This window comes from Leptonychotes weddellii, chromosome 8, assembly GCF_054177405.1.
Source record: "Leptonychotes weddellii isolate Sample4059 chromosome 8, ASM5417740v2, whole genome shotgun sequence".
NCBI classification, from domain to species: Eukaryota; Metazoa; Chordata; class Mammalia; order Carnivora; family Phocidae; genus Leptonychotes; species Leptonychotes weddellii.
The window spans coordinates 87,112,928-87,138,085 of NC_138376.1; the positions used below are offsets into that span (position 1 = coordinate 87,112,928).

The 25,158-nt window shown below is 41.6% G+C and overlaps 1 protein-coding gene and 1 long non-coding RNA gene across 3 annotated transcripts in view; one reads left to right on the forward strand and one right to left on the reverse strand.

Moving 5' to 3' along the window:
* The window catches only part of LOC115944346 (heparan sulfate glucosamine 3-O-sulfotransferase 5), a 256,509-nt gene extending 243,088 nt beyond the window's left edge, over positions 1–13,421 (reverse strand). The window contains exon 1 of the mRNA XM_081828836.1: positions 13,279–13,421. The gene's annotated coding sequence lies outside the window, so the exon portion shown is untranslated. The remainder of the gene's footprint in view (positions 1–13,278) is intronic.
* Positions 13,289–18,181, forward strand: LOC145723084 (uncharacterized). Of its 2 annotated transcripts, none has more exons than XR_014147907.1 (5): positions 13,289–13,412; positions 15,505–15,556; positions 16,108–16,432; positions 17,643–17,719; positions 17,832–18,181. It is a non-coding gene; the product is annotated as an uncharacterized LOC145723084 (long non-coding RNA). The 2 variants fall into 2 exon arrangements; XR_014147908.1 differs by having other exon boundaries at positions 16,108–16,352.
* Positions 18,182–25,158: the final 6,977 nt, after the last annotated feature.

Below are 25,158 nucleotides of genomic sequence, written 5' to 3' on the forward strand. Positions count from 1 at the left end.
TACCTTAAGTGGGTTATTCTGTATTTCTTTAGCGCATGAGTAATAAAGTTTGCAATTAAATAGTTTTTTTTCATATCTGAAATCTAAATGTCACCCTTCTGTAACACCAACAAGTACTGTGACTTTCAGAGTTAAAAATACAACATGATGGTAATCTGTAAGAAAAGCATCAATAGTGAAATCACTATAATCTCTACCATCAAGTGGAGTTCAGTATAAACGCACCTTCTAATTCTCACAAATGTACTAGACAGAGGAGTATCACTTTGAAAGGCGCACAGGGGTAGTAACTATTTCTTCTGTACTTTTTTCAATGATATTCAACCAGGTTTTTCTCTGGGAAAATGTTTGACTTCAGCTTACATCTTCGAAATTTACAAATGAAAAAAATCATGGCTTTTGCTTGTAATACTAATTTATCTTAGCTGATTCTGAAATGAGCCTACAACTCTTTAAAGCTCTGATCTATCTGCCTACGAGCAATGTCAGGACAAAGGTAATGGCAGCCCAAATCCCTGCAAGGGACAGGTACTGGAGCGGCCACAGATGCTGGCATTGTGTCCAGGGTCCAAGGGGAGCAGACCTCCTACCCTCACCTCCCCTTCCTTCCCCTGACATTGAAAATGAATGTGGCGGCAGTGGGAAGAGGAAGCTGGAGTCTGAAGGAGTGAAGTGATGGCGTGGTGGAAGGATCAATGGGGAAAAACACAGCAGGGAGAACGAGGGGGCTTGGCGCACAAGTGGTTTTACCCCACACAGGCTCAAAGACTTATCACACCCCTCACAGCATCCTGACTGCCTCATCCTTCTTCTCCCACCATCTGTTTTATATCCAACACTCCAATAGTCCTCGTGTTACTGGATAATTAATTAACTTGTTATAGGTCCCAACAAATTTGGCAGCTACTCTTCTGCATACAGCACATTATTTAAATATAATTAATATTTTGGTTGTTCATCGCCGACAGGAAAAAAAAAAAAGCTTTCCCAATGGAAAATAATGAAAAAAGGTAAAACTAGTAGAATGTATGTTTGAAATATAGTAGGCAAAAGACACTAACTTGTATTCTTTTTCCTGGGTCTCCTTCCTCCTTGGGTAAGGGATGCAAGGTCCAGTGGGAATGGTATAAAGTCTCCCTTTTCCCTTACCTCCTTTATTGAGAATACATGGGTTACTCCACATATTTCTAAGAAACCAAAATGTTAAAAACTTCAAGTGATCAGCATCTCAGTCGAAGAAAGAACACACTAAATAGCTACTCAGCTCCTTAAGAAGTAGGATTTATTCAAAGGGAAAAACCAATAAGACAAACATGGACTGTGGTGAGACCTCTGAAATCTTTTGGCTTTTATGGGTTCCTATGACAATTTCACTGAATCCTTAAACAGCCTGTCATATGCCAAACTCAGTCTTTTCAATCAGCTGAAACATTCCTGGAATATAGTAGGTGCTCAAGAAAGAGCTGCCAAATACACCAGTGATGACTTAGCGCTATCATCACCATATTGTTACTTGCTTCCCACTCCAGCTGGCTGAAGCCAGTGAGGGATATTTGGTGGCAAGTGTTTAGACAGCAGGGCCGGAGGTACACTTCCTACCTGTGGGCTGGTGATGATGGAGTGGGGAGAACATGAGCCTTGTGTCCACAGGTTCCCCAGTGCAACACACTCACAAAGATCTTATTTCCTTCTCTGCCTGCACCCCCTCCAACATCAGGCTCCCTTTTGCCAACTTGGGGAGCTAAGACCCACTCGACTGTCTTCTCGAAGAAGAAAAAGATCTTCCTCCTTGAGCCCACTTTTTGTATCAAGAAAGTGCAAGCACAAACACTGTTAACATGTGTGTTGTCAGAATGTGTGCTCCAGCCCTGTGTTGGGTAAGTGATGATGGTGCAGGCCCAGGCTCCCAGGGCTGGTCTCCATGCAGGCATCTTATAATATTCTTCTCTCTCAGCATAATTATTAGTATATCTGTTTAGCTTTCAAAAGTATCCCAGCTTGGAAGGTAAGTTCTATGATCATCTTCTTAAAACAAATATACGTCTTTTGTTCGGTTTTCTGACATTTTATCTTCAAACATATTTTGGAACACGTAATGTATGTAGGGAACCACCTGTAGATCAAAAATGGCTGATTGTTATTGTATTGGAATTAGGTCACGGAGAACTTCATGCTTGCAAAAGAATAAAATTATATCCTTTGTCAAGGCAACAGAATTATTTGGTAATCAAGTTATATGTGTGTGTGTGTGTATATATATATGTGTATACATACACATACATATGAGTTAATATGAATATTATCATAGTATACATAATAAATTATCACATATATGTATGTACACATAATATATACTCTTAGCTAAGGCACCTTTTAAAACAGAATATAGTCAAATTCTTACAACAGTTTAAAATTTCAAAGTAAAATAAATTTATACCTGAAACCAAACAGGATTAACTTGGTTCTACTTTTATATTGCACCTGGTTTTCTCTCAGCTTTAAGGCATACAGTGGGAATGTAATGTCTATACAACCAGGGAATATTAGTTAATGCTTTTATGTACTTCAGGGGAAGCCAATAACATAATATTTAATATTGTTTTGTTTTTAATTTTAGAAATAATACCATAATAAAAGAAGTCAGCTAAAATAGTTTAAATACCATATTACATGCATCAATATTTTTAGAGAATAGTATATTATATATGTTATGCTTTTGAAGGTAATGTTGTATTTGTATTTTTGAAAGGAATTTCTTATTTTATTTGTATGTTTGGTTACTCACCAGGGGAATAGCTACACACACCTAAAAATGTTTCCTATTAAATATATTGAGGGGCACCTGGGTGGCTCAGTCAGTCAAGTGTCTGACTCTTGATTTCAACTCAGGTCATGATCTCAGGGTCATGAGATCGAGCCCCACGTTGGGCTCCATGCTAGGCATTGAGTCTGTTTGAGATTCTCTTTCTCCCCTCTCCCTGTGCCCCTCCCCCCTCTAAAAAAAAATATATATATATACACACATATATCAATCAAAAGGCCATTTCTATTTCTTTAGAACTAGATAGGATGTTAATGTGCTTATTATATGGTATTAGCTAATCTTTTGGCTTTATGGAGTTTTCCATTTGGTCATAGTGAAAGAATTTAATTTCATGTTTATTTCAAATCTTAGAAGAGAAATTTTTATCTCACATTAAGTAAATACTCATAATTGGTTACACAAAGTATCTTGCTTTATAGGGAAAAATCATTAATAAATGACTTAGATATATTTAAAAGAATTTGAAAAGGAGAAAAACTCAAAAATGAGCTCATGGACTATTATGGAACTTTGAGTCTTATAGGTAGAAAATAAAAATTAAAACTGTCTAGTTCTTTATAGACCATTATTAGAAAAATGGAGAGACCTAAATCTACTCCTCAAAAGTAGTAGTCTTGCTAGATGGATGTCTACCTATGGACACTGAGAAAACTGGTGAAGAGGGGAAATGGGATGGGGGTGGGGAGCAAGTTTTCCTTGATCTCAGGCAGAATGGGACCTTCTTCCTCATGCTGTGTCCTCACTGTATCTTCTCTCCATCATCTAGCACATTCACTATATCTTCTCTCCATCATCTGGCACACCGAGTACCACCCATTTGTTTACCAGTTGGATTTGCTCTTGGACTTGCAAATTTCCTTGAGAGCAAGGACTGAGTCACTGACCTCTTCAGCACCCAACCCACTGCTTGTTACACAGTCATTGCTCAGTAAGTGTATACCAAAATAAATCAAGCAAGTCAGTGAGTAAGAAAAAGGTGGAAAAAAAGCAAGGCAGATGGAAGGATATGGTGATTATTTCTCCAATATTACAAATGTATTTAGTGCTTCCTATATTCCACACACTATGCTAGGCACTGCAGATACAGATACTGACTGGGGTGGAGGGAGTGTGCATATATGCATGTCGGGAGGCCACTAACAAACAAACCAATAATTGAAGAGTATGATCTATATAGAGAGGATATACACTAGAAAGCCAACCCATCCTGGTTTGGCTGGGGTTGGGTAGGCTGCAAGAAGGAAAGAGGTAAGGAAACAAGGAGAAGTTAGACAAGCAGAGAGCACTCTAGGCAGATGGGCAGCATATGCAAAGGCATGGTGTGTGAACAAATATGCTCTATCCTTGCCTAGAATCTCCAAATTGCAGGGACCTCATGTTGGAGTAAAGGGGAGACGAGTCCCAGGCTGGGCCTTTGGAATAGTAAGATCTTTGAATGTTGAACTAGTCTGAACTTACCCTAAAAGCAAAAATGCTGCAGGTTATTAAGCAGGGGGATGACATGATCAGGTTTGCATTTGGAAAAAATTGCAGTTCTGACAAGGAGTAGAGACCTGACCAGTGAGGAGGCTAGTGTGATTCAGGTGAGAAGTTCTGACTGAACTGAAGCAGGCACACTGAGGCTGATGGGATAGGTATGAGTTCAGGAGGCCCAGTTGGCACGTCTTGGTGACAGACTGGAGGAGAAGAAGGAGCATTACAAGATGTTCCCAAGCTACTTGTATTCCTACTATGATCCTTATAACTACTCTTCTTGGTTTCTCATTTTTCTTGAGTGTCTGGATTAAATAATATCACCAACAGAGAAGAGCAAAATAATAGACACCCTTTGACAAGAGGTCACATTAGAAAAGTAATGGTGCATATAAATTTTCAAGCCCTTGATCTTATTGTTGGGAATTCCTTATTCAAAGGATGCTAGTATTTATAGAATTCAGCAATTCCAGGACACCTGGGTGGCTCAGTCAGTTAAGTATCTGCCGTCAGCTCAGGTCATGATCCCAGGGTCCTGGGATCGAGTCCTATGTCAGGGTCTCTGCTCAGCGGGAAGCCTGCTTCTCCCTCTGCCTGCCACTCCCCCTGCTTGTGCTCTCTCTCTGTCAAATAAATAAATAAAATCTTAAAAAAAAAAAAGAATTCAGCAATTCCAAAATGAAATGCTGCTATAGTAACCCTTCATTGCCCAGTTGCCCATCTCAGAGTGGACAGGGTATGAGAATAAGATAAACACCTGACTGAACAAAAAACAGAGCTTTGAATGTTGAACTAGTTTGAACTTTATCCCAAAGTTCTGTAGAAAATCAGGCAATAATTATAGCTGATATTTATTAGGATTTTCTGGTGTGCCGGATACTGCTATCAGGATAATGGGCAATAATGTTCTTCACTTTAAAGAGTCAGACATCAGGGTTAAGTGGGCACTGCACATTTAGTGTAGATGCAGGAAAGAGAAACAGAACCATACCTGAATAAAAATAAAATGGAAAGAAGTACTCCCACTAGCTACCAATCCATCTGCTGGCCCATCATTCCCTCATGCACCCCCATATCTGTCCTGTTTTCTGTCTCTGCCTCTCTCCTGTGTCCCCACTGTCTGGATCCCTTGGCTCCGTTTTCCAGGTTCTGAAATGCCCAAAGGAAGAAGCCCTGTATCTGCCCCGTTTCACCATGTGCCAAACACCATGGAAATAAAGATAATAAGAACACAGTCCAGCATAATCCCTGCCCTTCAGAAACACTTAGTCAGGTGCACAGTGGAATGGTCTCTGGACCTTTTCTGGCTATTCTTAACAGAAAGGAACCATCCACATCTGCAGGAACCCTGTAGTTCCCCAGTCTCGAGCCTTTCCACTTCTCCACACTGTGTCCCTGGGAAGAAAGCCCATTTCCAATGCCCTAGATCCTATACTATTTCATTCAGCTCAGAAAAAGTAAGGCAATTAGGAAGTTCAGCCCACAGGCAGCTGGCTCACCAGATGAAGAAATTCCACTAGCATCGAGTATCAGTTCCCTATCACTGCATACAGAGCACGGATGCAACTATTTAGCAGGATCTTGGCAGACCTATTTAAATCTATTTAAAAATAGATCCAATAGTTTACTAAAAATTAATATGGTCTCATTCTTTGCTTTAGTGGCTGCTGCATATACATTGGAAAGTAGTGTGATATGACAAAGCCAAGAAATTAAACTTTATTAAAAATAAATCCTGCTTTTATTGCAGTAAAGACACAGGGAAACAGGGAGGAATGAATTTCAAGGCCCAGAAATCCAAGGATGGTGCTCTGGGGCTAAATGCTACTGAGAAGTCTGTTGGTGTGGGCATATGTGGGCTCTAGGACAGATGGCATGTGTTTGGATCATGGCTCCACTCTTCTAGCTCTAGGACTTCTCTGGGTCTCAATTTCTTCATCTGTGAAATGGAAAGATAAATAACATATGTCCCATTGAACGTTTTGTGGGAATGAAATGTGTTAAGACCTGTACAATGCTTGGTACATAGTAAATATTAAATTTTATCTATTATCATTTATTATTTTTCCAAAGATAAAGAGATAAATAGGTATATTCATTAGGACAAACTAAACACAAAGGAAAATTAGTTCCTGAGCTTGATAGCCAGATATCTATCAGAATTAAATAAGTTACAAAAACAACAATAGGGGCGCCTGGGTGGCTCAGCTGGTTAAGCATTTGACTCTTGGTTTCAGCTCAGATCATGATCTCAGGGTCCAGGGATGCAGCCATGTGTTGGGCTCCTGCTCAGCAGGGAGTCTGCTTGAGATTCTCTCTCTCCCTCTCCTTCTGCCCCGTGTCCCATCACATGCACACACCCGTGCTCTCTCTCTCTTTCAAATAAATAAATCTTAAAAAAAAACAATAAAAAATTCTAAGAATAAAACTAAATTTAACCTTTTAAATTATATTACTTAAGTTTCATGACCAGAGTTAGAAAACAGCTTTTTACTTTAAACCACAAACTCTTTATGGTATAAAAATATAAAAAAAGAAAAAAATAGGGCGCCTGGGTGGCTCAGTCGGTTAAGCGACTGCCTTCGGCTCAGGTCATGATCCTGGAGTCCCGGGATCGAGTCCCGCATCGGGCTCCCTGCTCAGCGGGGAGTCTGCTTCTCCCTCTGACCCTCCTCCCTCTCGTGCTCTCTGTCTCTCATTCTCTCTCACAAATAAATAAATAAAAAAAAAAAAAAAAAAAAAAAAATATATAAAAGAGAAAGAAATTTCTGTTTATCCTAATACTTCAACTCCTATTGGATATAAAGATAAATATAAATATTTCAATGCGTTTTGTTCTTCCCCATTAACTACATCTGTAGAAGAGGTTGTATCTTCCAAAGAATTGTGTGAAAATGTATAGCTAGGCCCAGCAAGAAAAAATAGTGAAGTAGCTGTCCCAAAAGCCTCCTCGTAATTTCTGCGCTTGACACGGGCTTTTATTTAGAACCAGTCTGACACACAAATTTCTTCTCTTTATACCTTTCCCTCAACAGTAGGAGAACCCATAGAACCTATGTTTTACAATGAAGAACAACCATTTCAAACATACAAAATACACATACGTATAAATAGATACAGAATAATGTGCCTATTATGTTTAACCATCTGTGATGTTATGGTGATGTTAAAGGTGATGATGATAACAACAATATCAATTACTATTTCCTAAATCTTTACCATGTATGACACTCTATGCTAGTCATTTTACATATATTATCATATGGAAATCTTAGAATTGGTATTTCCATAACCATATAAAAGAATATTACTAAGAAATAGAAAGGTTAAGTAATTTGCCCAAGATCCCACAGCTAATAAACTGTGAAGCAGGGCTTCTAATTCAGCCAGCTCTGTCTGACTCCAGTACTTATACTACAATAAGTGCCTTATTTATGTTGAGACACATTCCAAAGCACTGTGATTTTTTTCATTGACTTGGGTTAGTGAGTTACAGTAGAGAGATTACAGTGACACGGTAATAGTTTCCTAAATAGTTTTCCAAACTATACATTAGGTAAGATTGTTAATATTTATGATAGGACAGCTACCTCATTAGCAGTGTAAAGATTGTGTTACTTAATGTTTGTTATGTCTTATATGCTTTTTTAAAATAAAAGGTACAATTATGGCAGTTTTCCTTTTGTCAACTTTCTAAATTTAAACATTTTAATGAGTTTATTATTTCACCCTCCTTATGCCATTCTCCTCCTATCTCAGGCCATTCAGTCTCATAAAGATGATTATTCCACAGGATTTCATAGACAGTAATGTCCTGAGATCATGACAAAGGAAAAAGTCTATTCAATATTAAATCACAGTCTTGCAACAATGCAATATAAAGACTTTTTTTTTTTTTTTTAACTTCTGGACTAGCAACTTGTAGAATACCCTGTATCAATTCATGCGGTAAACATTAATTGGATGCCTACTTGTATGTCCTGTACATCAGAACAGATTAAGTCTCATTTCACACCTTCATAAAAAACTCTGATTCCTTTGGCAAGTACCATATAGTAACACATACCATTGACCTCTACACAAGAAGTTCACATTATAAGGATATTATGGGAAGCATAAAACATTCAGTACCAGATCCTCTGAGCTATTAAAACTACTTAAATATGGCACCAGTTCTTAACTTATCTAATTTAAAAGGAGCTGAACCTAAGAAAATTATTGAGTCCATTAAAAACTACATTAAGTTATATCCCTGCTCTGTTAATGCTCTAGCTCAGGTTATGTGGGTGCTTCATGACAATTGCCTTCCTCATGAACTCCTTAAGAATTCACTCAAAGTGGATAATTGTCATAAATCTCAGCCGCTAGAATGTATTTGTTTTACCGCTTCACTTGCTCCCCACTCGGCCCCTTACTTTAAAAAATATCTGTTCAAGAGCAATGGCAAAGCATAGTGGACAGCCTGGCCTTGAATGCCGCCTCAGCCCTTTAGGAGCTGTGGGGCTGGAGGCATTTCTTGAGGCCCATTGCACCCCACTTCCCTCACCTTCTCAATGGGGATGAGGATCAGACCCACTTTACCTACTTAGTTTCCTTCTGTAAAACTGGGGAGAACAGGCTGGCTACCGGAATCGAGTTAATACTAGGAGAATTCTTTGGACAGTGACGGGCACATATTAAATGTTATGATGAGAGCTTCTTAAACAAATTGTTCAAAAATGCTGAATACACTCCAATTTTTAACATCAAAGTATCTGAGCATTTGTATACCATTCTCAAGATGATGCTGACTTCACAAACTATATATGCCACAAAGGAGGTTCTCTTCCTATTATTTAAAGTTATTAGACAAAGCACAGAAATATACAGAAACATAAATCAATATATAAAGATAAACTCTGTATGTATACATATGAGTATATATGCATATATGTATCTAAAAGCATATGTGTTCACATATAAAACTTCTCCACCTCCCATGCACAATCCAGGTAAAGTGGGCTAAAAGCAAACCAACTCTTCAACCATTTCTTAAACTGACATAGTTTTCTTTCATAAAACTTTTCAAGAAAATGGAAAATAATCCATTGTACCAAATGTTAACTAAGACATGATAATGGAACTTGCATAGGTGATCTATAGAGGTCCATTTATCCTGCCTATACCTTAAATGTGGATCTCCAGATATAACCTTTTGCTTCTACTTTTGTTAAGTGTTAGCTGCTCTGAAATGTTTTTGACTTAGATCAGTGATTTTTAAATGCAGTTATAAATAACTTGCTTTAATTGTACTTCTGCTGTAAAGGTTAGGATAACATCACGACTCTCAGAAACAAATACTGATTCTAGAGTGAGCATAATTTATCAACAATTAAAGTAGATTCTGGAGAGGAAAAAGTTACACTTGTGCTGGTTTCAAAGAATTCATGTTAAATTTGCAGAAAAAGTAAAATGTAAGGTTTTTCTAAATAGTAGCAATTTAGGTCATAAACAGAGTTTAACGAGTTTTGAAGTCCCCCTCCCTACCGAAAAAGGATAAACTCTGAAAGAAGATAAATCTGGGGTTTGCATAATTAGTCTTTGAACTCAACTTGTTCTCTTCTTTCAAACTACTTACCTTTTCTGAAAACAAACTATAATTCCATTACCAAACAATAACTCCTCACTTAACTGCACTAACTGCAAAATATGAAAATATTTGAATAAAGTACTACAAAGAAATCCCAAAAAAGCCATGCATATGAAGACCAATAAAATATACAAGGATTCACATAATTTCAATGGCACAAACCTAGTGGTACTGCTCACACTCTATTCCCGGAGTTGTTGGCATCATTTTTAGTAAGCATTCCCTCCTCTGCCAGCTCCCCTTACTAGGAAGTTATCTTGAGAGTTATTTCATTCATGAATGAACGTCCCTAAAATAAAAGACCATCCTGCCAGACATGTCAAGAGAGCCAAAGAAAATTCTCCTCAACTAAAATTTCCATAAGCTGTTTTCCTTTTTCTAAACAATCTTAACCTTTTTTTTTTTTTTTTTTAAATTAACCTGCTCTTTGACATATCATTGCATTTTTAAGAGCTGTTACTGTTTCGGAGACTATAAAAACAAAGAGAGGAGAAAAGGAGCAAAATACTTGCTGTGTTCTATGAATTTGAGTTCACTTTTTCAATGCAACAGGAACATTTGCATTTACTCACAAATGAATACTAATGACATATATCGATCTGGAACTGCTCCACAGAAATCATATACAGAAAGCTAGAGCAGTGCATGGGTAGTTCTATTTCTCCAAAGTATTCAGACAAAGAGCAAGAAGATTAAAGTCAGCATCAATTCTCTGAAGTTGAGTCATATCTAAATGATGTGGTGGGTTAAGAATAATGGTGAAATTTAGGATGAAAGCAAAGTTGGCTAGATAACATCTTGTATGATTTTTGAGTCAACAACTCTTTGTTGACCACCTACTTTGGGCAAGATGCTGCTTCCCTAAGTAAGCCGCTGCTCTGCAGTTCTTTATACAGTGTAGGAGTAGGCATCCTGCTTCTACCGAAAATCCTTCCTTGTTATTTAAAATAACATCCAGCTTAGCTTTGCATATGTGTGTGTGCTCGTGCACTCAATAAATACTTTTTGAATGAGTGAAAATTCAGTGAGTAAGAAGGTTATTCATTCAAAAACATCTGTGTATGCCTGCGAAATGGTAAGGACACTGATGAAAGCATAATCAAAACACTGTAAGGAGCACCTCCTCACAAAGATGTCAAAAAGGCAACTTCCAATGTTAAAATCTAAGGATGAGGTCTGGCGTAGCCTAGAAAACATGGTCCCAGTACTTCTGTGAAACTCCACTAAATACTATGCTCATAATTTCCCACATAACCTGATTTAGGCATCTATTTGAAAATATTTACATCATTAATGATGTTTCTATGCATTTTATTAATTGAAAAAAGAATACTTTAAAATAGTTCAGAGTAATTTGGAAGGGGTGAGAGCAGTTTTCAATTTCACTGTTCAGACTCTTTGCACTAGAGGCAGTTAAATTTAAACAACAGTTTCCTTCCATCATTATGTTTATTGTGTGCAGTATCTTCCTGCATCTCCATCAGTTCACTGGTGATTGACTTCACACTCCTCAAGTGAAGAATCCCACCCTGCCCCTCATTCAGTCACTTTAAGCAAGGAACATTTGTAAACAAAGGGAGGAGAGTAAGTAGTATTGTTTTCATTTCTCCTTTTAAGAGCTTCATTAGGAGAAACCACTAAGGTAACTTTAAAAAAATCTGCTACAACATAACTGACATCAATAAAAACATTTTTAAAAATAGTTTTGATATCCAGGGGCGCCTGGGTGGCTCAGTCGGTTAAGCGTCTGCCTTCGGCTCAGGTCATGATCCCAGAGTCCTGGGATCGAGCCCCGCATCGGGCTCCCTGCTCCGCGGGAGGCCTGCTTCTCCGTCTCCCACTCCCCCTGCTTGTGTTCCCTCTCTCGCTGTGTCTCTCTCTGTCAAATAAATAAATAAAATATTTAAATAATAATAATAATAATAATAGTTTTGATATCCAAATTTGTAATCTCTTTTCTTATCTTCACTTCAACTTTTTCTTGGAATAGAAACTGAATAAATTTGAAATAAACTGTAATGGAAACACTTGTCTAAAGCCCTGAAATATGTCAAAACTACTGAGCAAAGCTTTCAGAAGCACTGCCCTTGTAGCACTTCTAGCAAATCTGTTTAGAAAGGAGCATCTGAGCATCTTTACAGAAAGAACGACCACCCGCTCTCCCTCACACCTCAACCTGACCCTGTACACTATTTATCAGACTAAGTTTACATAAATCAGAGAAGAGTTACAGTGGAATTAAATGTATCCACGAAGTAATATGATATAAAGCACTTTGCAAATATTAAACCTCCCCTTAAGGGATCAATGTTTTCCAAGAAGAAGGTGGTATTAGGAGGAGGGAGGGAAAGTAGCAGAGATGGGGAGGCAGAGAGGGAGGGAGGGAGGGAGGGAAGGAGGGGGGTAGAGAGAGAGAGACCGACCCACCGGGTGAGCATTGGGGAAACCACGGATCAGAGCAGCAGCTCTCCTGGGTGCGCGCCCTGAAGCACTCAAGGGGGGAAGCCGGAGAACGGAGCCCACCAGGGTGAAGTGACTCCGGAGCTGAGGCGGAGGCTTGCTCGCTGTGTACCTGGAACCGCCAGGTAGAGGCGTCCACGAGAGTCTGGGCGCTCCTTCCCCGCTTCCCTAAACCAAGGCGAACGAACGCCTAAGTCCAAGGAGCAAGAGTCTGCGCTCCAGTCAGAAGCCGCAGCGACCTCGCGCACCTCTTAATAATAAGACCGTCCCCTCGACTGCATCCATCTCGTGTGTGTGTGTGTATGTGTGTTTTAGGCGGGGGGAGTGGGAAGGGTTGCGGGGACTGGGGCTGCGAGGGATGGGAGTAGGCTGGGGCAAACAACGCTCCCGACCCGCAAGTTAACTGAGCCCCTGCCCGCCCTCCGCTCCGGCCTCGCAGTCCCCCAGGCCCCCAAAGCCGCCTCGCGCTCCAAGCGACAGCCCCACAGCCACCCCGGGAAGTGGTTGGGCGCGAGCCCCCAAACTCTGCGGAGCGCAGTTAACGCATGTTTCCTGCCTCCCTCCCTCAAAGAGAGCCCAGAGCGCAGCGCCCAGCGCCCGCTGAGAGACTGACCCACCGACACCGACGACTCTCAAAATTTACCCGGGGATTCACCCCGCCGTTTCCCCTCCCGCACTAGTTTAACCCCGAGCCCCAGGGAACGTCTCAAAAGTCTACCCCAGGCACTGCCTAGGAGAACCGCGCCCCACTAAGTGCTTTCGGCTGGCACCACAAGAAGGTCTCACTTGGGCGATTCCCCTCCCTTGTCATTTCCTCCCCAAATCTATGAGCTTTCAGCCCGCTGAGCCCGAGTCCCTCCCTCGCGCGAAGCGGGCAGCGCGCCCAGCTCACCTTCGTCCCGGGCGCGGCGGCGGGGGCGGGAGCCCAGGGCGCGGGCGCCTGGTCGCGCCGGGTCACGGGTCGGCTCCCGCAGTCCCGGCGGCAGTTGGTCTAGTAGTTTCGGAAGCCCGGGCTCCGGCTCCGAGGTGAGCGAGTCTGCGTGAATGGGAGCGAGCGACCGCGCTGTGCGTGCGCGCGTGAGAGTAAGAGGCGGGCGGGTCCCACACGCAGGCGGCGGCGGCGGCGGCGGCGGCTAGGTCCCAGGCGGGGAGCCGGGAGGAGGAGGAAGCGGGTGCGAAGTAGTGGAGTTTAGGGCGCGTTGCCTGCACTTCCCCGGGAAGCTGGAACCAGGTGCGGCAGGGCGCGCTCCCGCGGCGCAGGCACGGCACAGGCAGCCGCCGGAACCCGAGTCCACGCAGTGCCCGGGCCCGCAGCCGCTCTGCGGGAGGAGGTGTGCATCCTCCTCGCCCCACGCGGGCACCAGCGCGGCCCCGGACTCTGAGCGCCAAGGGGAGAGCCTCCGGTGTCCTCTGTGACAGCTCCTTGGGCAGCCTGCTCCCTCCCGATCTGCCCAACAGAGCAAGTCAGTGCAGCTGGGATCTTCCCTTCCTGGGTCTCGGAGCCGCCGGTGCCAAGCGGTGCGGGCGCCCCGCTCCCCGCGGCTGGCGCTGTCACGGCCGCCGCCCGGCCCCCGGCGCGCCCGAGCCGGCAGCTGCCTCCCGGAGACGTGCCCAGCTGTGTGCGCGTGTGTGTGTCTAAGCGAATCTCTTCCCCTCCATCTCTCGGGCACGCGGGAGGGACCCGGTCCCCGGCGACCAGCTGCAGAGTGGCTGCCAGTCCACACCCTCCCAGCTCTCTCCCCACCCACCCCGCCCCTACTCCTCGCCCTCCGCCTCCTCCCCCTGCTCCTCCTCCAGCAGGCGCTCCCGAGCTCCCAAAGGCGGCGAGAAACCGCAGCGAAAGGGGCGGAGAAGGGTGGGGAAGGAAGCGCAGGTGTCTTCAGCCGAGAAAGCCGCGCACACACCGGAGCGGCTTGCTGCAAGGGGAGGGCAGGGCTTAGGCGGAGAAGGGGGAGGGAGGAGAGGATTTACACCGCGGCGGAGGTCCGGTGGCTGAGCCGCCGCCCGTCCCACCCAGGCGCGGGAGCCGCGGGCCGGTAGGGCGGTGGACAGGGGGATGCGCAGGGCAGCCCTGCCGACTGAGGTCGAAGCTTGGGGAACCCGCAGTAGTGACCAGGGCGACAGAACCTGGCAACTTAGAAGTCGGAAGGACCCAGTGTCTGAGGAGCTGAGACCGGTCTCTCTGGGGTGAGGGGCCTAGACGCGGAGCTTGGGGCACACACGTGTCCGGGGAGCTCGCGTGTGGCTCCAGGTTGCCAGGCAAGAGAGCTGGAGGCCGTGATGGGTCGGGCGGCGGCAGCGGCCGATCTCAGACTGCTGTGTGCATCCGGAGTCACAGGGGGCGATCACCGCCTAGCTGGGAAGCTGAGATCACCGCTCAGCCTTTTTTCGAGTCCAAATCCCAAACCCAAGAGGCACACTCGCCTTCCCAATTCAGTTTGCGACCCTCCTACCCTGGCACCCTGCAACACAGAGACCAGGGAACTCTAGGTGCTGTTTACCAGATCGAAAGGATCCCACCTGATCTGAAACTGGGGTGTTGCTGCTTCTCTCTCAACCCTAGTCCCCTCCCTTAATATCTATGGCCACCCAACCAAAATTCCCCGGAAAGCTAATACCTTTCTTATTGATAAAGTTTCTTCTCTCTGGAGTTTCCTTCAAAAAATAAATAAATAAATAAACACCCCCCCCCTTTCTTTTGGCTGTTGAGGCATTAGGTCTCTTGTTAATTCCATAGTACAAATGAAACACACAAAAAAGTCTTAGTTGAGAATCACACGTTATTGCTTCTGATGGCTTGTCTGTTTTCAAATGACAGTCACAGAATGCAAAAGTTGAGTCAACCTGGGGTAGAGAGGATTGTCCTTGCAATTAGAGATCTGTTAGAATGACACTAGAAAGAACAGCGGTGCTTTCTCCATATCCATTTCTTTTTATTATGGTAATTTCACTCTTAATTCAGCAATCTGAAAATGAAAGGTTGGATGCAATTCACAAGGCACAATATTTCTAGATTCTCACTGAACAGCCGGCTCACCCCCTTTCCCAGGCTTACTCTTACCATCACTTTTAAAGCTCCTGAGCTCAGATCTCAAAGTGCACTTTATTTAAATTTCAGGATACAACCTGAAGGACAAAGCTGCTAAGTTCTAGAAAGAGATAACTTAAATGTAAGTAAACTTATTTACCAACTACTCAGACAAAATCATAAGCTCAGCAGCAAAAACAGAATGTATATTGTTTAATATACTGAGCAGGAGGAAAAATGGCTGTTTGCCAGATATGTGATCCATTAACCTCTTTAGCTCATTGTTGGCAACAATAGCATACAATCACATTCTTATGTTTGAAAGACAAGGGATTGTTTTTTTTCCCCATCTCAAAATCACAATGCCACATTATAGTCTAAAAGAAGCCTCAAACAATAAAAGCAGTAAGAAAGGAAGCAACACAATTGGCTTTTTCTCTGAACAAATGTTGCTGTTCTGTTTTTCTTAAGGGGAAAAATGCTGATAAGCAATAAAGTCCACAAAGGCATGACAATAGATTTTGAAGAATGCCTCACTCCATCTATCTGTCCTTTCAATTAGTAAACTTTATTTAAAATGTTTATGTTGTCTTTATATTGGTATTCATTCTTTTTCTTTCGTGCCAGGAAGATTATTGAGAAGGACAGTGGGGTGAGATGAATCTGGTTTCTCATAATTCTGTCTTGCTTCAGGTTTATGTCTGGCAGGAGAGGAACACTCAGCAGCCTGTGCTTCTCAGCAAGCCTAACTTCCCCTCAGAGGATCCTTGGCTCAGTAGCTCATGGACTGATGGATGCACGGACGGCAAGATTGTCAAGTGATTTTGCCTAGCTTGTGCAAGATCACACCTGGGGCTGAGAGCAGCTATAGATCCAGAAATTAAGTAAAGCTCTGGAAAGGGTTTCTACCTTGTCCATGGTTGGAGGATTAGATTGGGGTATTTGCACTTTTTTTCTGTGCTGCTCTTCAGTTCCCACAGATATCCTGGCCTTCCTGCTTGCTGGTTGAAGTACAGAGGTGGGTGGTTGGGGTCTCACATATTCACTAGTTACATTTTGGCACTGTGTTAAATTAAAACTAAACGTCAAAGTGGCACATCCAAAAAATCTTTTCAAAATGCAGTTTTGAAAACAGTCATAGATTCTGGTTTGGTTTAGTCACCAAAGCCAAATAAAGCACACAATAATGAAAATATTTAGCTAATTAGAGTGACCATTTAGTAAAGAACTTTTTTCTGAGCATCATCACACTCCCTTGTCTCATAAAGAGGCAACGTTAAATATTGTTCAGCTTATAGTTTAAATGGAGGCTGATCCTCTCAGTTAAAGCATGGAAGTATTTGTCATTATTAGGAAAGGGGATAGCTGACCTATTTTCCAAAACCCATCTTTTTTTTTTTTTTCAAGTAGCCAATTGCTGACATCTAGATTCAGTTGGATTAGCAAATACTCAGTCAAAGAACCTCCCTATGTACCCACAGAGAAATGAAAAGATGAATAAAGGCTTATCCTCATGGGCAAGCTCAGTAATCACTAGGGTTATAGGTCCGGTTGTGGCCTGGGGTCCTTCCCTTATATGGAAATGAGCCCCTGCACCCACATCTCCATACTCTATCACTGTACTTGAGTATCTCTTGTTTGAAAGTTGTGATTTTTGCATTGTGCTATGTTTAAGTGGTTAGAGTCCTGAAAGCGTAAGGTCATACATGATTGTAAGGGAAGCATTTCTTTTTTTTTAAGATTTTTTATTTATTTGAGAGAGTGAGAGAGAGGACGAAAGTGGGATGAGGAGCAGAGGGAGAAGCAGACTCCCCACTGAGCAGGGAGCCTGATGTAGGGCTCAATCCCAGGACTCCAGGATCATGACTTGAGCCGAAGGCAGCCACTCAACTGACTGAGCCACCCAGGCGCCCTGGGAAGCATTTCTTATAGAAGAGGTAGTCCCACTGTTCAGGTGTCACAGGCTATGAAGATGGTAAAGAGGACTTAACCTCTCTCTAGGTTTAGATTAGCGCTGGTCAATAGAACTGTGATGCGAGGCAGCATGCGAACCATACATGCAATTTCAAATAGACTATAGTTAAAGAAAGTAAAAAGAAACAGGTGAAATTAATTTCAATAACGTATTTTATTTAAGCTTCAATATCTAAAATACTGCAATTTCAACATATGAGAAATAGAAAAGGTATTAATGAAATATTTCCCCCCTTGTTCTTGAATTATGATAGGTAGAATGGCTCCCATGCCCTGATCTCTGGAACCTGTGAATATGTGACATTAACATAGCAAAAGGGACTATGCAGAGGTAATTAATTTTACAGACTTTAAAATAGGGAGATTATCCAGGATTGTTGGGGTGGACCCAATCTACTCACAAGAATTCTTTTTTCTTTTCTTTTTTTTTTTTTAATCTCAAGAGTTCTTAAAAGCAAGAAAAGATGTGAAAAAGAAGTCAGAGAAATTTAAAGCACGAGAAGGATTCAACATGCTGTGGCTGGTTTAAAGATGGAGGGGCTGATATGACAAGGAATGCAGGGGGTCTTCAGGAGCTGAAAGAGGCTCCTCTCTGACAGGCAGGAAGAAAATGAGACCTGCCCTTACAACCAACCATAAGGAACTGAATTTGGCCAATAACCTGAATGATCGTGGAAGCAGATTCATCTCCAGAGAAGAATACAGCCCTACTGATACTTTGGGTTCAGCTGAGCCATGCTACACCACAACTGTACCACAGAAATGTGAGAGAATAAATGGGTGTTTGATGCGACTTGGTTTATGGTGATTTTTTATAGCAGCCATGGAGAACTCAGACATGTACTCAATCTTGAAATCTGGTATGTACTTACCCTTACAGCCCCTCTCAATTTGGTTGACCACATTTCAAGTATTCAATAGCCAGTATGGGGAATGGCTATCGTATTGGACAGTACAGGTCTAGACCAAGAGAAATCAAGATATTTAGGAAGTGCTAGGGTTGTAGGCCAAAGATCATGTTACTATGTGGAGAAAGAAAAGGAGCAAGGAAGGAAAGAATTTAGCAAGATCTCTCCTGATTCTCTATCTTTGTCCCACAGGAATGAGGTATTCTTGCTCTTACAGAAAACAGGCTAAATTTTACAAGTCATATTGTCAAAATCTATTATACTCTGATAATTTTGCTTTATTAATTGAGATTATTAAGATAGTCTTTATTGAATATTCCATCTTTGTCTCAGTCCAGTTTTGGAGCAATTTAGAGAAGTTGTTGCTTTCATTTGAATCAATGCTTCAGGTAGATCATGAGTCATTTAATTCTAGTAGTATGGGTTGGGGAATGGTAGGCGAGAGTAACTGTGAAAGATCTCCAGGAGAAGAATTTGTGACTTGATTAAGCATTCCTAGGAAGGTTGTTCCTCCCTACTGGGAAATTGCTTTCCAATATCAACCTTCTGAGGTCTGTGTTTTGTTTTTATCAATTGTTTTCCAATTCTAATTGCATCCCATGTTTAGTTTTCTAAAATCATCTTTTGCCGTCTTCATTAATAGGTAAGAATGTAAACTCTTACCCTATAAAACCTAGAGCAGAAACTAACCAAATTTATCTGGGACCATATTAGGAAGGTTTTGCCCAGGAACTATAGATCTGGACTGGGTTTAAAGAAAAAAAGAAAAGAAATGGAACCTAGACCAGGAGGGAGAAGAGAAAGGGCTTTCCAGGCTGTGAGGAGGAATGGGGACAGCACTGCAAAGACAGGAAAGTGAATGGATTGATGGGCTGATGGAAAGGTCCTTTGACTGCAGTGCAAAGCTTTTGTAAGGCAAGCTGTTCTTGGTATGAGATGGAAAAGTGAATGAGCTCTAGATCTGCACTGTTCAACATGGTAGCCATTAGCCACATGTGGCTCGGAAGCACTTGAAATGTGGCTGGACTGATTGGAGACATGCTAAAAGTGTAAAATACACATTGGATTTCAAAAATTTAGTGGGGAAAAAAAAGCCCTGTAATATAGTTTACTGAAAATTTTACATTAATTATTGACATGATAATATTTTGGATACATTGGGTTATATAAAATATATTCTTAAAATTATTTTTTTCTTGGGGCGCCTGGGTGGCTCAGTTGGTTAAGCGACTGCCTTCGGCTCAGGTCATGATCCTGGAGTCCCGGGATCGAGTCCCACATCGGGCTCCCTGCTCAGCAGGGAGTCTGCTTCTCCCTCTGACCCTCCCCCCTCTCATGCTCTCTGTCTCTCATTCTCTCTCTCGCAAATAAATAAAATCTTAAAAAAAAAAAAAAAAAAAAAAATTATTTTTTTCTTTTTAAAAGCTTTTCTAATGTGGCTACTAGAAGATTTGAAATTACATATGTGACTTTAAAAGGATTCTCCACCCAGTTCTAACGTGTGTATGTTGTGTGTGTCGGGGGGGTTCCCCACACCAACAAACAATTCTCAGACACCAGCTGGAGGTCCTACAATTCAACGCAATTATGACACCATCTACTCAAAGGTAGCCTCAGATTCCACAGGTTAGGGCTCAGTCCCACAAGACTGGCTTGCTCCCCATCCCCTTCAGGTGTTGATCCCAAGCCTACATTGTTACCTGTGCTTGACTGGCTGTAAATCAGGAGTTCCCACTAACCCTTTCTTGGGTTTGATTAATTTGTTAGGGTGTCTCACAGAGCTCAGGAAACCCATTAACTCACTAGATTACTGGTAGCAAAGGATATTGAAAGATACAAATCAATAGTAGTCCTGAACAAAGGAGCTTCTGTCCCTGTAGAGTTTGGGGCCTGGCAGGGGGGCACATTCTAGTTCTCCAACCTGAAAACTCTCTGAATCTCCTCCCTTTGGGTTTTTATGATGGCTTAATTACACAGGCATTTATTACATAGGTGTGATTGATTAAATCTTTGGCCAATGGTAACTGATTCAACCTCCAGCCCCTCTTCCCTCCCTGGAAATCATGAGTGGGACTGAAAGTTCTCCTGCAACCAATCTCCATTTGTAGGTGTTTTCCAAAATCATGTCATTAACATAAATCCAGTTGTGCTGGAAAGGAGCTTATTATGAATAACAAGACACCAATTTCACCTTTATGGATCTAAAGGGATTTCAGGAACTGAGGACAAGAGATCAAATATTATAACAAAAGATGCTCCCATTGCTCTTATTGCTCAGGAAATGCCGAGGTTGTGGGAGCTGTCAGTCAGGAACTGTGGACAAAGACCAAATACAGATAAGAGAAATGTATTTTGGTCATTTGAATGACCAGATATATAGTTCTTATAAATCACAATATCTCAGGCTTATGTTTCTATTGGCCATTACTGCTCTAGACCAAGTGCCTCTCATACTTTAATGCATATATGAATCATTTGGGAATCTTGTTAAAATACAGAGTCTGAAGCTCCCAGGTGAACTGTTGCTCCTGGTTTTTGAACCTCACTTTGAATATCAGAATGATAAACACAACCTTGCTTGTAACAGAATCATTTAGGAACTTTTGAGAACCACGATGACCAAATTGCTACACCCCAACTCAATTAAATAAGGTTCTGTGAAGTTGTGACTTGAGTATATGTATTTGTTATAACTTTCCAGGTGATTTTAAAATATTGCAGATTTGAGGGGCGCATGGGTGGCTCAGTGGGTTAAGCATCTGACTTTTGGTTTCACCTCAGGTCATGATCTCAGGGTCCCGAGACTGAGCGGAGGAGTGTGGAGTGTGGGGCTCAACACTCAGCGGAGAATCTGCTTGTCTCTCTCCCTCCCCCTACCTCATTCTCTCTCTTTCAAATAAATAAATAAATAAATAAATAAATAAATAAAATCCTTAAAAATAAAACAAAATATTGCAAATTTGAGAACCATTGCTTTAGAAGCTCTTGAATAGAGGCGAACTAATTTAAAGTTTATTTTCTAGACAACAGAAAAGTTTACATATTAGGTGCAATTAATTTGTTATTGGTAAATATTCATGCATTCCTAAGTAAGTTATTACTTTAGGTAAGTTGTAGTGACTTATATCCTGCCTTCTAGAAGCTTAGAAACTAGGTTTAGAAATAAGGTACCTACTTAAATATCAGCAAGGCAACATAGCATAAGTTCAGCAACTGATATAGATATTAAGGGTTATGAGACTCTAGAAAAGGAAAAGTTAATCTTGGGTAGGATAATAATTAAATCTTCCTGGAACAGCTGATATATAAGAAAGACCTGATGCGGTGGTTGTCAAACTTTAGAATGTATCAGAGTCACCTGCGGTGACTGAGACAGGGCCACTGTCGTCAAGGAACACTGCTAACATCACCACTGCCACGCTGTGAGTGAATTGTAACCATTCATATTTCTCTGTTCTTTTTTTTTTTTTTTTCCATATTTCTCTGTTCTGATAACTCAAGATTCCAAGTCCCCAGTGGGAGGCTGACTGGCAGAGCCCAGACCACATGCTCAAGCCTAGACCGCCAGGACCCATTGGCAATGCACGATGTCTCACTGACACTGCAAAAAAGGAGCTTTTTCCAAAAGTAGGAATGAAGCTGCAAGGCCATTCAGCCTGCCGCAAGACTCCTATCCCAACCCTTGCCAAAACCAAACCTAGCCAAAACAAAGAAATAACCAACAAAAGAAATAAAATATCTAGTACAGGCAGTATCACTCCGAAAACGGATAGGCATGAGGGTGATTTTGGACCAAAAGCAAATTGGAATTTTAGGTCATTAAGTTCAAGACAATGAAGTTTGAGATAATGATGTTCTACTCAAGTAGAGATGCACATTTAATCTGTGTGGGGAATGAGGTAAACGTTGTCACCTCCTTAGAAAATAAATACATCAGGAGGCTGAATGTAGAGGGAGGAACTACAGTTAGAGAATCTTATAACATCTTCCTATTTCTGGGACAAACAGAGCAGTGCCAAAGAGATGTTATATGCTATTAGCAGGTGTTAACCCTAGAACCAGTTCAGAATAGAAGAGTTAAAAAGGAATTTCTATTTCTAGTTCTACTTCTCAGAGCTTTTAATATGCTAATGTGCATTGTGAGGCTCTAAGCACACTGCACTTGCAAATATTATTTGACTAGGGCACTTTCTTGAAGCGCTAGTGACATATTGGAGACATTTTGGGAAGCAATGGGCTAGAATATTCTGGAACCAGAAAAAGAAAGAAACTTAGACAAATATCCAGCAGGAGAAATAGTAGCCCCAGAATCCAGACAATTCAGACTCTTATTACTCCACTGTAATAGGAGATGGGTTTTATAGTGTGAGGACTAATAGTCTTGAATTCTGTTTTATCCCCATGTCCCCCAAAGCACAGTGCTCAGTACATGGAGTCACAAACAGTGACTAGATTAGAGTGACAAAAGTCCTTTAATTTATCAATGAGGTCACAAGTAATCTCCACAAGCACAGTTTCAGAGCAGTTGTGAGGTGGGCCAAGGAAACACCTACCTGCCAAGAATCTCTCAAGTGATTCCTCAAGAACCTCTAGCGGATACTGAATTGTATACCCCATCATCTGTTTTTCCCTTTTTTCTTGGTAATATAACAAGGGTGACCATATAATTTATCATCCAAACTAGGACACTTGAGAGAGAGAAAGGGGGAGCTATTAATAATTATGCCGGGACAACACACACAAAATAGACTTTCTGGCTAACTAGGACACATGGTCGTCCTAAAAATAACTCCTGATTTTTAGCTGTATACTTGACTGTAAGGAGTAAAGACTGCATTGTGCAGCCTCTTTCATATTTGCAGGTGACCTCATGAATAAAATGGTACCAGATCATAGTGGCTAGTTTTCCCCCAAAGTTTTACAGGGGCGCCAATATCTTGACCAGTGTGGGTCTTGCTTATCAGGGTCACGATAGAAAATGGTTTTAGAAAGCTGTACATGGAAGGTGTCTTTACTGGGTTCCTTTTTCTTCCTGCTGGCTGGAATGTGGTTACTCTGGTTAGGGCTTTAGCCGCCATCTTGGACCATGAGGCCGCATGCTTCTCATATCCCAGCATGAAGATAAAAGGAAGCCAAGTTGTTGATGAATATGGAGTAGCCCTATCAGCCCTGTCTACGTCTGTTCTGTTGTGTAAGGAATCAATACGAATTTATCTTGAGTAATCCCATGTTATTTTTGAGTTTTCTGTTACTTGTGGTTGAACTTAATCCCAGTAGATAAAACCTTATACAAGTGCTGCCTAAAAAGGTAATGTGAGTGACAAATGTAAGCCATATACATAATTTAAATTTTTCCACTAGCCATTTTAAAAGGTAAAAATAAACAGGTGAAAATAATTTCAATGATAGCTTTTATTTAAATTGATGTATCCAAAATACTATCTTTTCAATTTGTAACCAGTACAAAAAAATATTAATGTGATAGTTTACATGCTTTTGTTTCCTGCCAAGTCCTCAAAATCCCATATGTATTTTACACTTTCAGCACATCTCAGTTTAGATTAAGCACATTTTAAGTATTTAATAGTCACATGTGGCTAGTGGATATACTGTATTAGACAGTTTTATACCAAAAATCACCTCCTTTCACCAATATATTTTCTTTTTTTTAAAGATTTATTTATTTATTTTTTAAAGAGAAAGAGAGGGTGGGGAGGGGCCGAGGGAGACGGAGAGAGAGACTCTTAAGCAGACTCCCTGCTGAGCATGGAGCCTGACACGGGGCTCGATCCCAGGACCCTGAGATCATGCTCTGAGTCAAAATCAAGAGTCAGATGCTTAACTGACTAAGCCACCCAGGCGCTCCTCACCAATGTATTTTCTATCTCCCCTTTCCTTTGCTTCTCTTCAATAGGTAAACATAGGTAAATAAAACTTTGTATCTGACATAACAACCACCACAACAAAATAACAGCAATAAAACCTGTCTTTTCTTACTACCCAGAACCTATTTTTCTATCATTTTTTCTTTCCTTCACAGTTCTGTTTAATTAAATTTGCAGTATCAGTAACTCTGGTCTTGGAATAATGACACAATAATGTCCATTAGGATACCACTTGATGACTTGGATCTCTGAGTGATGATGAACCATGAGCAATCATATTTTTAGGATGATTCTCTAGCAAATTAAGCTATCAGGAGTTGTTAATATTTGGACCAAAACCCACTATGTTTTGCCACAAGGAATTTGGCAAATGATTTAAACAAATCACTTTTAGTAGAATTGAGGTTAGTGCTCTAATGAGACAATCTCCCTTCCTTTGAGGCATATGTTGAAAAGTGGGAGAGAAAGGGAACCGTTAGAGCTGGCCACTTGGGAGCTGAGCCTAAACCGGATACCCCCTTGGGAGGGGTTATGAACACTACACTATCATTTGTGGAACAATGGCCAAGTGATTTCCAGCAGGTGGGCTTCATATAGTGCAGCATAACCTCAGTTATCCAGAGTCTAGCATTTGAGCACCAGGAATAGTGTCAGATACAAAAGGAAAAAAAGAACATGGATCTTGCAAAAAGAAATAACCATGAGTTCTGTGCATTTCGAATGTAGTTAAGAAGAGCCAAAGACATGAAGGTTACAGTGGATGAGCTGTGATTGATTAATTCTCCAACCAGGAGGGAAGAAATCTTCTGGCTTGATCATGATGTATATAAAAGGTCAGTCATTTCATGTAGAAGCCAAGAAGCTCAGATGGCATGACAGGGATCCAACAGGATAAGAAATAAAAAAGGCAGAGAGAAAGGGAAAGCAAGCAAAGGAGATTATATATGGAGCAGCAGTGGTAACCGAGATGAAATGGT